The sequence below is a fragment of the Schistocerca serialis genome, chromosome 2 (assembly GCF_023864345.2).
Source record: "Schistocerca serialis cubense isolate TAMUIC-IGC-003099 chromosome 2, iqSchSeri2.2, whole genome shotgun sequence".
Classification (NCBI taxonomy): domain Eukaryota; kingdom Metazoa; phylum Arthropoda; class Insecta; order Orthoptera; family Acrididae; genus Schistocerca; species Schistocerca serialis.
Window position 1 is genome coordinate 406,127,029 of NC_064639.1, and position 13,144 is coordinate 406,140,172.

At 44.6% G+C, this 13,144-nt stretch overlaps 1 pseudogene; it reads left to right on the plus strand.

Moving 5' to 3' along the window:
* The first annotated feature begins 6,802 nt into the window (after nt 1-6,802).
* On the plus strand, nt 6,803-6,920 carry LOC126458875 (5S ribosomal RNA; annotated as a pseudogene).
* The last annotated feature ends 6,224 nt before the right edge of the window (nt 6,921-13,144 follow it).

The window sequence follows — 13,144 nt, forward strand, 5'->3', positions numbered from 1 at the left end:
TCTGCGGACCACGACCGAACTGTCTTCTTCCACACAGTAACTCTTTGGCTGCGGAGAGCTTCGCGTGGAGTTTCGCCAACAAACTAAAACCACCAATCGAAAGCTGGGAAAATACTCGTACACCAATTCCGCATCACTTCGGTTACTGTACAGCCTCCCTCCATAAGATGGGAAAAAACTGTTCCTCCAATCCTACTACATCGATAAGCGTCCGCTGTGACGATTTCTTACATCACGAACTGGGGTCCAATCAACGGACTGTTATAATTCACACGCGGGAAATCGCGCCAATCAGGGCACCTACGTGACCTGAATAAAACGCCGCAGCTTTATCGGCCTCCCTGTCTCCGACCACCAGTAGTGTTTCCGAGATATGTTTTAGCCAACAAGTAGATAACGATCTTAGCGGAAACAGGATAGAATATGAGGCCCACTGCTGAAACGTGGACTGCATCTCGCTTCGCCCTCGAACAATAGCCGCTGCCGCATTCCTACGTAACTTCTGGGAAAGAAATTGTGCATTTCTCCTCTGGCTACAGGGACATCACATCTGAGTCCCTGCTGCTGCCTTTCCACTTTTTTGTGTTCAGTGACTCCTTGTGTTTCGGGCGCGTCCTCTTGTGACGGTCACTGCCGTGTCAAGGTGCCGGTTGGCTGCCCTTTGCATACCTGTGCCCTGTCCCTTTCAGAACTCGCGCTATGTCGTCTCGCCTGCCACAGTGGTGGCTGCCCGATGGAAAACGAGCGCTCGTGTCCTCCACCTCAAGTAACCGCAAGCATTTACTAACAACTGAAATCAGCGTTACAGCCACCGTCAACCTTCTCTAATAATCTCAATGGCCATAGAACATGATTAAATAAAGTGAAAGAAAGGCGGATCTAAAGCACCTCCCGTCTTCCAACATTTCTACAACACGGATTTAAACTGAAGAATCAAAGGAACTGGTACAACTGCCTAATATCGTGTAGGGCCTCCGCGAGCAAGCAGAAATGCCGCAATATGACGTGGCATGAACTCGACTAATCTCCGAGTACGAGGGTGTGACTATCTCTTGTGAACAGCACGTTGCAAGGCATCTCAAATATGCTCAATAATATTCATCTCTGGGGAGTATGGCGGCCAGCGGAAGTGTTTAAACACAGGCGAGCGTTCCTGGAGCCACTCTGTAGCAATTCTGGACGTGTGGGGCGTCGCATTGTCCTGTTGGAATTACCCTAGTCCGTCGTAATGCACAATGGACATGAATGGCTGCAAGTGATCAGAGAGCACGCTTACGTATGTGTCATCTGTCACAGTCGTGTCAGGAGTCCCTTATCACTACAACCGTACACGTCCCACATCATTACAGAGCCTCCACCAGCTGAAACAGTGCCCTGCTGAGATGTAGGGTCCATGGATTCATGACGTTGTCCCCATACCCGTACACGTCCATCACTCGATGCAGTTTGAAACGAGACTCGTCCGAGCAGATACCATGTTTCGAGTCATCAACAGTCCAATGTCGGTGTTGACGGGCCTAGGCAAGGTGTAAAGTTTTGTGTCGTGCAGTCATCAATGATACACGGGTGGACCTTCGGCTCCGAAAGCCCATATCGATGATGTTCCGTTGAATGATTCGCACGCTGACACTTGTTGACGGCTCAGCATTGAAATGTGCAGCAATTTGCGGAAGGGTTGCACTTCTGTCACGTTGAACGATTCTCTTCAATCGTCGTTGGTCCCGTTCTTGCAGGATCTTTTTCCGGCCGCAGCGACGTCGTGGGCTTGATATTTTATCGGATTCCTGATATTCACAGTACACTCGTGAAATGGTCGTACGGGAAAATCCCCACTTCATCGCTACCTCGGAGATGCTGTGTCTCATCGCTCGTGCGCGGACTGTAACACCACTTTCAAACTCACTTAAATCTTGATAACCTGCCATTTAACAGCAGTAAACGATCTAACAACTGCATCAGACACTTGTTGCCTTATATAGGCACATCCTTCCCGCTTATTTTCAAACTTAGCTCAACATGTTCCCATGAATGGCGCCGTCACAGCATGTCTTCAAGATGGCTGCAACACTTGACGTTCGTCAGAAGCAACGTGCTGTCATAGAATTCCTGTGCTGTGAAAACGAGACAGTGGGAAACATCCACAAGAGGTTGAAAAAGGTGTATGGAGATGCTGCTATCGATCGCAGTACAGTTAGTCGGCGGGCAAGCAGGTTACGTAATGAAAGCGGGCACGGCAATATTGAGGATTGTTCTCGCAGCGGCAGGCCTCGTACTTCACACACTTCAGACAGAGTTAACGAATTGGTGGCTGCTGACAGACGCATCACAGTGACGGAATTGTTGGGATAGGGGAAGGAAGTGTTTGCAGAATACTGAAAGTGTTGGCGTTAAAAAAGGTTAAAAAAGGTTTGTGCCAGGTGGGTTCCCAGGATGTTGACAGTGTCTCACAAAGAAACAAGAAAAACGGTATGCAGCGAACATTTGGAACAGTACAAGCATGGTGGAAATGAATTTCTTGGAAGAATTGTGACAGGTGATGAAACATGGCTCCATCATTTTTCACCAGAGACGAAGAGGCAATCAATGGAGTGGTATCATGCAAATTTACGCAAGAAAAAAAAATTCAAAAGCACACCTTCTGCTGGAAAAATTATGGCTACGGTGTTTTTCGATTCCGAAGGACTCTTGCTTGTGGACATCATACCAAGTGGAACCACCATAAATTCTGATGCATATGTGGCGACAATGAAGAAACTTCAAGCTCGACTGAGTCGAGTTCGACCACATCGCCAAAAGCAGGATGTTTTGCTGTTGCACGACAATGCACGACCACATGTCAGTCAAAAAACCATGGAAGCGATCACAAAACTCGGATGGACAATACTGAAACACCCGCCTTGCAGTCCTGACCTGGCTCCATGTGACTACCATCTCTTTGGGAAACTGAAAGACTCTCTTCGTGGAACAAGGTTTGAAGATGATGACTCCCTTGTGCAAGCTGCCAAACAGCGGCTCCAACAGGTTGGTCCAGAATTTTGCCATGCGGGTATATAGGCGCTGGTTCCAAGATGGCTTATGGCAGTTGAGAGGGATGGAAATTATGTGGAGAAATGAAAATATTGTTCCTAAAGAATGTATCTACACACTGTAAAACTTTCAAACATGTAGAATAAAAGACGGATTTAAAAAAAATAGTGTGCATTTCTTTTGAAGTGACCCTCGTAGTAGTTTAGTAATCTTTGTATACGTATTGCTATTCTTGTGATTCAACAACTTGTAATGTATTCCATACGGCAAATAATTAAATAATTATTTTGCTTACAACAATAGCACGATCCCTATTTCACTGTTTCCGTACTGACCATTGCAAAGCCGCTACAAAGAAAACAACACATGCAAATAATACTCCATCCAGTTGCAGAAAACGAGAAACAAGCTTTCTTGCACCAGGGAAAGGCAGTTTTAAGATATTTATTAAAGGACATCTTCTATACATCATGAGCTGCAGTAGAAACGTTTTATTAAAGGACATCTTCTATACACATGAGCTGCACTAAAACGTTTATTTATCAAAACCGGTTTTGGGGTTTATAACCCATGATCGGTCGCATCTGATACAGAGGAACGAACGCCTGAATGTACATAGATTACAAAATTTAGTAGCAGTAATGAAAGCCTACTCACATTATTTACCTCTATAGCAGTGACTTGCATGTCAGTTAATACGACAGGATACGAAATCTGTCCTATAACATAGTATACAGCTTGTCATTATGTTACTGCTGTCAAATCTTACGCAGTGACAATTTTTGATAGCGCATCTCACGGTGTGGGAAGATGTCCTTCAATAAATAAAGAAAGATAGGTGCTATGGAATTTTTGTTCGTTGTAGAATGTCAGACTTACTGAGATTTTCCAGGCTGTTATGCCGTCGTCGTCTCCGTCTGCAGAGAACATTTCGAAGTGGGGTTGTAGCTTTTCAGAAGAGACCATGTTCACCCTGGCACTGAAATAAATTTCGTTTCTGCGTGATCCCGCGCAGAGGCGTAAGGTCACATGTTTTGAATACTCTAGCTGTTGTATCAGTCTTCCACCATGAGGTGACAGCAACTGACAACGGCGAACTGTGCTCGAGCGTCCAACGTGTGACGTCTACCTCATCGCGGGAACACGCGGAAACGGATTTTTACTTCGGTTAGTAGCGAGTCATGGTGAGCATCAGAGTTTCGATAAAGCTACAACCCAGCTTGAAAATGTCCTCCGCTGATGGGGACGAAACGTTGGGTTTCAACGAGAAATTCATCCAACTAGAGCATAATATCCCGGAATATAATAAGAGCGAATTTTCGGCAAATTAGTTCGGTCGGAATTTCCTCGTGATTCGTTTTCACACAACCCCACCCTCTGCCCGTTATAAAGGTCACCACTCCTTTTGTTGTAGGAATTAATTTCCACTCTGCAGCGGAATGGGTGCTGGTTTAAAACTCATTGGCAGTTTAAACTATGGGACGCGAACCCAGAACCTCTGCTTTCGCGGGCACTCGCCCTACTGACCGAACTATCCAGGTACAGCAAACAACCCCTCCCGCAGCCCTCCTCGCAGTCTCATTTCCGCCGGTAGCTCTGATGGTACAGCGACTGCTCGTGAAAGACAAGCACCCCAGGCCAACCACACAGTTTTAAGCTGTCAGAAAGTTTTATATCAGTGCACACTCCGCTTCAAAGTGAAAATTCATTCTGCAAACAATGCCCTCGACTGCGTCTAAGCCATTCTTCCGCAATATCATTTATTCCACGAGTGCTAGTCTCGCAAGGTATGCAGGAGACCTCTTGTGAAATGTGGGACATAGTCTATGAGGTTCGGCGGAAGTAAGGCCGTGCGGTCAAGTCACGATTTATGCTTGGACATCGTGGTTGGTAGAGCAATTGTAAGCTAAAGGCAAAGGTTTTGCGTTCGAGTCACACTCTGGCACACAGTTTCAATCTGCCATGAAGTTTCACTTCCCTTCTTTTTCTTATCCATCTTTTTTTTCCTCCCCCTCCTAATTCGGCCTCTTTTCTTCCATTTTCCTTCATCCTTCCTAATATTTTTTTGCCCATCGCACTATAGCAGTCCCTATGATACGAAGCCAAGGGCATGCACTCCGGCTGCCATTTCCTAGTGAGACGACTGTTCCTTGAGCCCAGCTTATAGATGTTGCAGTAATCGACAAACGTCTCTACGCTAATTTTTTTTGTGGAGATAACAGTTTCGCGTTGCTTCTAGTAAACAAGTTTACATATACACTGAAAAGCCAAAGAAATTGGTAGATCTGCCCCCACGAGCACACAGAGGTGCCACAACATGATGTGGCATGGACTCGACTAATATCTGAAGTAGAGTTGACACCATAAATCCTGCAGAGCTGTCCTTAAATCCTTAAGGGTTTGAGGGGGTGGAGATCTCTTAGGAACAGTACGTTACAAGACATCCCAGATATGCTCAATAATATTCATGTCTGGAGAGTTTGGTGGCCAGCGGAAGTGTTTAAACACAGAAGAGTGTTCCTGGAGCCACTCTGTAGCAATTCTGGACGTGTGGGGTGTCGCATAGTCCTGTTGGAATTACCCTAGTCCGTCGAAACGCACAATGAACATGAATGGCTGTAGGTGATCAGAGAGCATGTTTTCGTTTGTATCACTTGTCACAGTCGTATCTAGGCGTGTCAGGGGTCCCATATCACTCCAACTGCACACGCCCCACACAATTACAGAGCCTCCAGCAGTTTGAACAGTCCCCTGCTGACATGCAGGGTCCACGGGTTCATAAGGTTGTCTCCATCTCCGTACACGTCCATCCACTCGATTCAATTTGAACCGAGACTCTTCCGACCAGGCAACATCTTTCCAGTCATCAACAATCCAATGTCGGTGTTGATGGGCCCAGGCGAGGCGTGAAGCTTTGTATCGCGCAGTGATCAAGGGTACACGAGTGGGCCTTCGGTTCCGAAAGCCCATATCGATGATGTTTCGTTGAATGGTTCGCAAGATGACACTTGTTGGTGGCCCAGCATTGAAATCTGCAGCAATTTGCGGAAGGGCTGCGTTTCTGTCACGCTGAATGATTCTCTTCAGTCTTCATTGGTCCCGTTCCTGCAGGACCTATCCGGCCGCAGCGATGTCGGAGATTTTATGTTTTCCCGGATTCCTAATATTCACAGTGCACTCGTGAAATGGTCGTACGGGAAAATCCCCACTTCGTCACTACCTCGGAGATGCTATGTCTCATCGCTCATGCAACGACTATAACACCACGTTCAAACTTACTTAAATCTTGATACCCTGCCATTGTAGGCCGGCCGTTGGTGGCCGAGCGGTTCTAGGCCCTTCAGTCTGGAACCGCACGACCGCTACGGCCGCAGGTTCGAATCCTGCCTCGGGCATGGATGTGTGTGATGTCCTTAGGTTAGTTAGGTTTAAGTAGTTCTAAGTTCTAGGGGACTGATGACCTCAGATGTTAAGTCCCATAGTGCTCAGAGCCATTTGAACCTTTTTTTGCCATTGTAGCAGCAGTAACCGATCTAACAACTGCGCCAGACACTTGTTGTCTCATATAGATGCTGCAGACCGCTCTGCCGTATTCTGCCTGTTTACATATCTCTTTATTTGGTTGCGCTTGCCTATAACAGCTTCTTTGGCGCTTCAGTGTATGTGTTATATCTTCTTCTACTCTTTCTATCTATAGCATATACATTAAAGCTCTCTGCCATAGTTTGTGTATGTACATAAAGATTTTAGTATTGTTTTCGTTAATAGGCAGATTGGCAACGGCCTTGCCGCAGTGGCTACACCGGTTCCCGTGAGATCACCGAAGTTAAGTGCTGTCGGGCGTGGTCGGCACTTGGATGGGTGACCATCCAGGCCGCCATGCGCTGTTGCCATTTTTCGGGGTGTACTCAGCCTCGTGATGCCAACTGAGGAGCTACTCGACCGAATAGTAGCGGCTCCGGTCACAGAAAACCATCATATCGGGAGAGCGGTGTTCTGTCCACGCGCCCCTTCTATCCGCATCCTCATCTGAGGATGACACGGCGGTCGGATGGTCCCGATGGGCCACTTGCGGCCTGAAGACGGAGTGCTTTAATAGGCAGATTGCTTCATGGGAAGGTTTGTGTATTAGTAATATTTCGTTCATATTGGTTGAACTACGATGTATTCAAATCCCCTGCCGCTGTGAAAACGAAGTCGTTGCCATCTAGCAGCGCTAGGCGTAAAACCGCCTGACCCGCGTAACGCCGGTGCGAGCTACCACTACCGAGAGGCTGCTGCGAGTTGCCGCGAACCTCCTAAACGAGTTAATGTTTAAGGAGCTGAAGGGAAATGTGGAAAAAGTGACCAACGAACAAAGGAATAAAGAATGCTTACCAGACTGAACTCACTACTTCGTTCGCTACAGGCTAACAGTGAGAATCAATAGTGGCATCGAGTACATCGAAAGAATGTATGAGGCGACCATTAGCACTCACTGCCCATAAACACAGGATGTTATGTGATGATGGCATAAACAAATGTATGAATTTGAGACGGGGAGCTCGTCTGATAAGGACTGAGTGGAAACCTGTAAGCGAAATTTTACTGTTGGTCTTCAGAGGGCGACAAAAATGGAAACAGACGCAATTTTGTAACGATCCATGCATGTCCAAAGGAACTTTGGATCGTAAGCAGAATAACGCAGGCAATGCAATATCGTATTTCTCTGCTGATACCGAGCAAGCGACTTTCAAGTACAATATCTGATCTGTACGGGAATGTACATAATCGATGTACGAGTACAGGTCTTAGACGCACGTTTGACGACAAATGGAAGTTTGGGTCTGGCCGTGAGTCGTTCACAGACAGCCGAATGGTAAGGCGACCGCTCCCGATAAGCGGGAAATCCGGGTTCGAGTCCTGGTCCGGAACAAATTTTGATTGTCGTCATTCCATTCTACACCCGATAGTTGGCACTATTCCCAACTGCGAATACATTTAATGTCGTTCAAAGAGGCGCCTTCCATCCTCTATGCAGGCATCGCAACATTACAGAAAGCTGTACTCTACCCACTTCAATAGTGTCACAGGCAGAAAGAATTCTTGAAAGGAGATATGCCTCATCTCTTATAACTTATACATCAAACTTGAATGTAAAAGCAGACCTTCGATGGAAGAATCAGCTTCAGATTCTGCGTAGTAAGACTTTCATTATAGTGAGAGTCTTGCTTTCGATTGTAAATTGCGACCAATAGCGAACAGCGAGCAGGCGCGCTGCTACGATTATGATTAAAGTAGTTGCGTATGTTACTCGCGGCACACAGGGCAGGCAACTTGGCCAACATCAAGCAGGACAGCATATCGTAGATCAGGATCGTAAATACCGCAACCCATGCCGACTTAATGGAAGTGTACGGTAATAAAGCAGCATTATATGAAAGAGTAGAAGACACGGTGGTTAGGACTGGAGTATCATAATCGAGGCATGGTTGAAAAATGGAAAATTACTCATGGATCAGTTTTCAACATCTTACACGGTTTTTGGCAAGGTTCGCCATCCGCTATGTTCCACGAATACTCACGCCCATTCAAAAACACCGCCGAACCGAGACTCCACTGGAACTGTTGCAGCTGAATCGGGCCAATTCGGATGACTTCCACAGCCATCTATCTAATCATCACAGGTGAGTGCACCTGTATCAGTATCATCCCGAGACGAGGGAGCAAAACAAGCAATGGAAACATGTGGATTCATCATCGTTGACAAAGACGAAAACCCGACCACTGTCGGGCATGGTGATACGGACTGTCCTTTGAGACTGCCATTGTGAGGAGGTAACAGATGTGTTCGAAAGGGTCGAAGGAGGGTAAACTGTCATGGTAGTCGAATTTTAGTGAGAAGTCGTATGGCTGTGTGCAAAGGAGCGCAGACGGACATTATAATGTGGGGCGGTGCTTCCTATGAAGTCTGACTTGTTGACAGCCTACTGAAGAAGCGGCACTGTTGTAATGGCTAGGCGAGGACAACACCGTCGGTCATGAAGGCGAAGAGCAGACGCTGGCATACAGCCAGAATGCTAGAGAAGTTTCTGGAAGAGTTTTAGGATGACCTTCTGAAGTGTCACGGAAAACATCTGTACAGGAGAAACTTAACAGAAAACCCTGAAAAACCAGTATATAAATGGCCAGATCAGAGGACCAAGACAATGATTACCAGGAAGCAGTTGGGAGCAATACAACAGCCGAGTCGCTGGGAGCAGTCACTGCGGAAAGCCAGTTTGATGTCGATACAGTGCGAAATCCATACATATTATAAAAATGGATGTGTGTGTGTGTGTGTGTGTGTGTGTGTGTGTGTGTGTGTGTGTGTGTGTGTGTGTGTGTAGTTGAAGCATGCGTAGTGGGTATAGACAAAGACCTAAAAGCAAACAACGTCCGCAAAGTATGTGGCAGCGAAAATAACATCAGGAAGGGTTATCAATCGCGTACAGCAGCTCTGTATAACATCAGTGATCAAATTATCGATATGGTGTAAGCTTCGGAACGATTTTTTGACGACTTACCGGTTTATCCTGAACTGGAAAATAAACTGAAGAACACTTGCTCTATAACAGCTGAACCTCTTGTAAATGAGCCGTACGAAGAGATAAACAGCAGTTCGAAAAATTTAAAAAGAAAAACACAAACCAGCTGGAACTGATGGAATACCAGTGCAACTGCTGAAATGTGGCGGTCATAAACTTCATGAGAAATTGTTTCATCTTAAAAAAAATCCGAGATGGAAATATACCGGATGAACGGAAGGAACCAATGGATCCCTATCACAAGAAAGGAGGTAGATGACACTGGAGGAGTTAAAATGGTTCAAATGGCTCTGAGCACTATGGGACTTAACATCCGAGGTCATCAGTTCCCAAGAGCTTAGAACTACTTAAACCTAACTAACCTAACAACATCACACACATCCATGCCCGAGGCAGGATTCGAACCTGCGACCGTAGCAGTCGCGCGGTTCCGGACTGAAGCGCCTAGAACCGCTCGGCCACAATGGCCGGCTTCTCATGTGATATCGAGATTTGATTAACAAACCAAAACTTTATGTAATGTTTTTATATTGTTAGCATCCAGCACAAGTAAAAATATGTTGGCTGCAGTCTAATGGGGCCGTCACCAGTGTTACTACAATATCATTATTCAGAAACAAACATAGAGTGCCATCTGAACTATTACACAGCTGTAGCTATCAAACCAACCATCACCTATCACGCCCACCACTCTGGTAGTTACAGCCTACCACTGCTGTTGCAATTGCCTTTATAATGATGACTTGTCACATCATTGTTATTGTGCCAACTAAACCATATGTCAGAATTACAAAATGTCTTCTGAATCAAATACATTTTATGCAAATATTGCAAACTAGGGAATCTTCAGCATTGGTCGCTTCAACATTGGTCGTATAAATTTGAAACGGTATTTGTTATTACATGTCGATTTCAATTACAGAGTGATCATCTTCAGCGTAAGATTAAGTCCAGTGTACTCATATAATCATGCACAGAATACAGTTTCAAACGTAGATGTTCATCGTGAAGAACTTGCCAACTAACAGATAAGATTTCAGTTACACTAAAGACCAATTTTATGGAAGATTAAGTGCATCGGAATTAAAAATCAGAACTCCTCGGAGGCTGCCAGACCAGTTGGCAAGCAAATACTGTTTATAACGTATTGACTAAACTGATGTGACATTTGGACTGAAGGGCTAAAACAAATATCATTATAAAAATGTCAAAATAAAAATTTATCGCCTTTTAGGTGAAACAAGTTACCAGAATCTATATCCAGGTATTTTTGACCTCATACTTTGAATGAGATACCTCAGTTGCTTCAAAATGCTTTTTAAAGAAGGTGTTAAAAAATAAATTTAGCAGTGCTTTCGTATCAGTTTTGGGGGAGTTAGTTCCTGGAAGCATGCCCCACAAAGCCTTTTATTCCATTATGAATAAGAGGTGATTCTGACTTTCTACAACCGGCCGGTGTGGTCGAGAGGTTCTAGGCGCTTCAGTCTGGAGCCGCGCGACCGCTACGGTCGCAGGTTCGAATCCTGCCTCGGGCTTGGATGCGTGTGATGTCGTTAGGTTAGTTAGGTTTAAGTAGTTCTATAAGTAGTTCTAAGTTCCAGGGGAGTGATGACCCCAGATGTTAAGTCCCATAGTGCTCAGAGCCATTTGAACCATTTTAACTCCTCCAGTGTCATCTACCTCCTTTCTTGTGATAGGGATCCATTGGTTCCTTCCGTTCATCCGGTATATTTCCATCTCGGATTTTTTTTTTTTTTTTTTTTTTAAGATGAAACAATTTCTCATGAAGTTTATGACCGCCACATTTCAGCAGTTGCACTGGTATTCCATCAGTTCCAGCTGGTTTGTGTTTTTTTTTTTTTAACGTAATCAATGTTGGACATAATTTCTAACAAGAAAACAAAAGCGAAAACTTGAATCACACATGAGAGCTGACAGGGTAAACACGAGACTATATATAGAAAAAAGACCGATACGAAAAATAAGTAATTTCAAGTAGTTTTATGCTGTAGTAGAAAATGACTATTATGTTACAGGTCGTCTGACAACATTGCTGAAGTGTATTCCGGGCGCAGGCCTCGCCTGAGTCCGAAAATGGTTTCTTCGCCGCTCAGAAAGTAAAAAAACTTGTGATACCTACCCAGAGAACTCCTGGATTGAGTTTTAAGAAATATCTCCCGTTGTCCTTAAAAGGGCGAAACATCATCCCCAGTCCTAGTACTGTATGGCAAGAGTGCGGAGACATAATTTTATACCTACGCTAGCAGTTATAAGTGCAGTTCTAGTGCAAATTCAGAAAGGTACCGAAAAGTGAAAGTTTGTGCTTCCAGAGTACTTTCAAAGTCTGTGAGGAACTACTCTACAACGGAGAAAGAGTGATTTGCAGTTGCTTGCGCCATCAAGAAGTTTCTTGCCAAACCGTTCACTGATGTGACGGACAACCATTGTCTAAGCTGGCTGCGTAGCCTGAAGGAACCATCGGGACAACTTGCGCGGTGGGCACTGAGGCCTCAAGAGGATGACGTCACGGTCGTATACAAGAGGGGACGCAAACACAAGGACGCCGTTTGTCTTCCAAGAAATCCTTTGGCGCAGCGCTGCAAGGCGTAAGAAATCTCATTCATCGCTGTATTAAATGATATTACTACTCAACAGAGGGAGGATCCAGAATTATTGAAAACAATAGAAGCCGGACGAAGAAGGAAACGCCCAAAGAAGAACTCCAGTTAATAAACGGAACATTGTATAAGAGAAACAATGATCTAATGGAACGAAAATGGTTGCCTGGCATTCCACTTCATTTACAGCCAGCGATCTCAACAAAAATAGAAGGACATAGTGCAACAGCAAATAGTAAGTTATTTCTAATTCCATGTATATTGAACGAAATAGATGTGACCCTCATAATTAATGGTTTGTCTGACCATGATGACAACAATAAAGCATCCCCATCAGATTTATTTCACTAAGAAGGAAAAAGTAAAATATATATTTGTAAATGGTGCTCAGTTAGACTATTCAGAGATAATTTGCAGCATGAAAACTGATGAGAAGTATACCAGGAGACACAACAGACGAGAAATTTAATTATTTCCTAAGAACACTCATAGAACGTTATGAATCCAATTTGTCTTTACAACAGGTCGAAATATGAGGGTCATCCAAAAAGTAAAAAGCGTTTTGCGTAACTAAACGAAAACCAAAGATATCAACACAGAACTTTATTTACGAAGTTACTTTTACAAAGATACTTTCAGTGTAGCCACCATGGCTGTTAAGGCACTTATTGTAATGTGGGACCAATTTTTCAAATCCCATGTTATACTCTTCTACTGCCAAAAATTTGAGCCAGAATGTCATTGCTTGCTTGAAGTCTGTTTTCCATTTAAAAATTCCTTTAGTTTTGGAAATAAGTGAAAATCACTTGTTGCCAACTCAGGGCCGTAAAGAGTGGTCCAAAAATACCCCACTTAAGACGTTGAAGTTCTTACTGTGTTCGTGCTGATGCCTAATGCTGGACAATGAAATGAATCAAAAACACTTTTCCCGAC